The sequence below is a fragment of the Halyomorpha halys genome, unplaced genomic scaffold (assembly GCF_000696795.3).
Source record: "Halyomorpha halys isolate HHAL.00 unplaced genomic scaffold, Hhal_1.1 Scaffold673.1, whole genome shotgun sequence".
NCBI lineage: Eukaryota > Metazoa > Arthropoda > Insecta > Hemiptera > Pentatomidae > Halyomorpha > Halyomorpha halys.
In genome coordinates, this window is record NW_027114803.1 from 567,314 (window position 1) to 571,593 (window position 4,280).

General features: G+C 30.5%; 1 protein-coding gene across 1 annotated transcript in view; it reads left to right on the forward strand.

Annotated features, from left to right (window-relative positions):
• The window catches only part of LOC106685250 (GILT-like protein 1), a 26,642-nt gene that overhangs the window by 6,799 nt on the left and 15,563 nt on the right, over window positions 1-4,280 (forward strand). The gene's annotated exons all lie outside the window — the stretch shown is intronic.

Genomic DNA, 4,280 nt, shown 5'->3' on the forward strand with positions numbered 1-4,280 from the left:
TCATAAGAAATTTATTCTCGATTTCCTTCTGCAATGGTTCTATTTTGAGACGATGGATCATGGTTGTGGATAAAGCAAGATCCCATTTAATTCTTTTTTTTTTTTTTAATATCTTTATTGAAATTTACAACTGCATTAGAAATTATAAGTTAAAATATTTAATATATGATTCATTTTTTTTTTTTTTTTTTTTTTTATTATTCCTTTATTTTTCAAGTTTTATACTGTAGAAGACTGTGAATGACAGTTACGGGCTAACCATAGTTCTAGACAAATATTGCTATCTAGCTAAACTCAGTTGTTTACAATATTATAACTAATTTTTTTTCACAATTTAATAATAAAATGTCCCGATATACACATTAAAATACAAAATTGTTTTAGAGTTACAAAAAAAAAAAATGATTTTAGTTCAAAGTTTTTTTAAATTAATTCAAATTATCAAACTTGTTAGCAAATATATAAAATGAGGATAAATCCGAAGATAGAGGCAAGTAATTATAATGATAAGTATAATTAAGCGAGTCTCTCAAGTTTATGATCGTCAAAAATTAATTTTAATAAAAGCCTTTATAGGTATAGAATAATGTTCTAACTTGATGTATTTATTTAGTGGGATTGGGTTTAAACAGAGCCTAATAGACCCATCTTTCTTTTCAACTATTACTGTATCATGGACCCGGTTATTCAATTACTAACTAAAATCCATATGGACTTACGCCTGCCAAATTTATGGACCTGCTAAAAAGACACAGATTAAGAAAATACAAACTTTTCAATCACAATTTTTAAGATTGGCAACGAACTCACCGCTCTACGTTTCAAACGAGACCATTCACACCGACCTACACATTCCGACTGTACCGAACCACATTCATAGGACTTACAAACGGTTTCACAACACACTACATGGACATTTCAATAAATTTATACGACAGATGGCAACTCCATGACATTCCAGACGTAACTCGGCGTAAGCTTAAGCGTAAGAAGAGTTGGATGCGGGACCTCCTAATGTAATAAAATAATTTACTTAACGTCAGGATGCACCACTGGGTGCTATCTCCCTCATGGCGGCTCATGATAACGTATGTTGGAACTAAAACTTACTGAGTATAGATGTATACCTTTTTTTTAATATATAAACACACTGCACCCAGTGGTGCATCCTCCTGACGATGCACTACTGGGTGCTATCTCTCTCATGCCATGGATAGAACATCTCATTTGCTGATTGTAAATGTACATTTACAGGTGAAAATAAAAAAAAAACAATGAAAAATAAATAAATTAAAAAATAAATTAAAAAACCAATAAAAAAAACAAAAAAAAACGAAACAGTTAAACTAATAAATTGTGTTTATATATAAAAAAAAGGTATACTCAGTAAGTTTTAGTGCCAATATACGTTGGTTAAATTTTTTATCTAAGACATTTCTTGATTTTAATTTAAACATTTAAACCATATGTGGCCCATGGCCCGCTGTAAGATTTGATCTTTAAAAACTTAAATATTATGATTAAATAATTATAATTAATTAAAAAATAAAATATTACACCTGTTAGTGAGCAAGCCGAGTGGCGGCGATCATCAATTAGTGAGGCGGCAAACATCAAAGCCACACTGGCGGCGCAATAAAATATTGCTTCCCAATAGTTCTACACTAGACGATTCTAGATCATTCCTTCATTTTGCCTATATAAGTGGGTGGATGGCCCAAACTTTAGTTCAGTTGTACTTGAGCTACCGAGATGATAACTTCGACTTGTGTGCATCTTGAGTGCTTACTAATTATATTTTGTTATTAAGTTTATCGAACGAAAATGATGTCTGGTGGAAAGAAACGAAAAGTAGATGCAGAGAGTCACCAGTTTCAAGAAAAATGGACTGAAGAATTCTTTATTATCTTCCACAATGGGAAGCCTATTTGTTTGCTGTGTAATGAATCCATTTCAGTGATGAAATAATTCAATATGAAGAGGCATTACTCAACTAAGCACCCTAAATAAGAAAAGACAAAATCCAGAAGCTTACCTCAAATTTGGAAAAACAGCAGCAAATGTTTCATAAACAAAGAACACAACATGATAATGTTGTGAAAGCTAGTCTTATAGTCAGTTCAAAATTGGTAAAGCCATTAAAACCAATTGCAGAAGGAGACTTTATCAGCGAGTGTATGTTAGAAGTTTGTAGTGTTTTGTGTCCTGAAAAGAAAAATGAATTTGGAAAAATTAGTTTGTCGAGACCAACTATTTATTGTCCGACATTTTCTAATGATATAAAAACAACATTGACTGACCGTATGGTTGGTTTTGAATCATTTTTGATAGCATTAGACGAGAACACCAATTTGTCCGAAACAGCTCAACTGGCTATATTTATTAGAGATGTTGATGAAGAGTTCACTGTTAATGAGGAATCGCTTGCTTTACAACCATTTACAGAAGAGGAGATTTTTAATGAACTTCAAAACGTATTCACAAGTTTTGGCAAATCTGAATTTGAAGACCTGGAGTTGTGCGATTTCTTCAAAAAATACCCCGAAGAAGACCATTTTCCGCAGCTTAGAAAATTCGCAAGAAGATTGATTTGTGCGTTTGGCAGTACTTATAAATGCGAATAGTTCTTTTCAATGATGAAAGTTAATAAATCACACCATCGTACAAGGTTTACTGACGATAATTTGAAAAAATTTATACGTCTTTGTATCAGTTGAATTAATCCAAACATCGATGTATTATTTTCTCAAATTCAAGCTCAGGTGTCTCATTGATTTCGGTGTCACTATTTTACTTTTGTAGTTTGTAATAATTTTAAATTTCACGATTTAATTATAATGTTGTACCTATTTTTTTCATTTAATTTTGTTATTTTAACAAATTGTGTTGTAATAACGATGTCGTCTTATTCTATGTCTGATATCTACCGTTTAAAATTATGAACACTACTTTTAAACGCGGCCGGTGAACGTATTTCCAAATTAAAGTTTGGCCCACAACATGTCAAAGGTTGCCCATACCTGATTTAAACTGTACCAAAAATATGTAAAAAATAGAATAAATAGATTTTTATTCTCGATTTCCTTCTGCAATGGTTCTATTTTGAGACGATGGATCATGGTTGTGGATCAAGCAAGCTACCATTTAATTCTTTTTTTTTTTTTAAATATCTTTATTGAAATTTACAACTGTATATTATATAATACATTCAGTAAATTTGACCTTAGTTAAAATGGAGTGTTACAGGCGTGTAGAGAAACTACCCATTGGTAGCACTGTAATGAAATTTTACATTAGTAGGTCTCGTGGCCATCTTCTTACCATTTAATTCAATAATTACATTGGACAAATTGTTTTTTATTAATTATATTTTAAAATGAAAAAAAATCGGATTAAGTTTGTTCTTTTTAAGTGAAAATCACCATTCCAGTGGTGTTCCACATCAGTGGAGAGGGATATCCTGACTAAAAACTCAGGGTCACATATAATTCGGCCAAGACTCAAATTTAAAATTAAACTAGGATGGTTTTCTACGCTACTATCGCAACATTCTTAAATTCATTATCTACGTATTATCGAACAAGATAATGGTTCCAATGCAATAAGCATCTTGACAAATAATTTAATTTTATAATGATGAGTTCATAGTTGACCGTGGATGTACACAAAAGAGAAGTAGACGGTTGGTGGAGCGGTCAGTGATGAACACAAATAAGTAATGACTTATTTATTAGTGCCAAAGTTTCGGCCAGAATTTCAAACTTTCATCATGGCTAAGAACAAAAAACAAGATAACAATCATAATGGATAAAATAAAATAAAATAATTAACATTACATATACATAATAAGTGTCGAAAGATATGTATATTATTATTTTAGAAACATGTAAATTAAATAATTACATACAAAAAAAAGACATGTAATTATTTTAAATAATTTTCGTTTTGTAAATACATTTACATTTTCATATGTATTGTGTTATTTGTTTTTTCCTCTTAATTAATTTTAATATTATTTTTCCCATACAGCCTTCACCTTCTTACAATATTTAGATTATAAGTGTTATTAACACTATTTATGTTTCCATAATGTTAACTATTTGCTAATGTTCTAATCATTCGGTATATCCTTTTATTCATTATAGCTTTTATCTTATTTTTTGTTCTTAGCTCTGATGAAGGCTTGAAATTCTGGCCGTAACGTTGGCACTGATAATTAGTCCTTAATTAATTGCTCAAGGACGACACCTCCAATTATCTTCTGCTTTAAATATAATTAT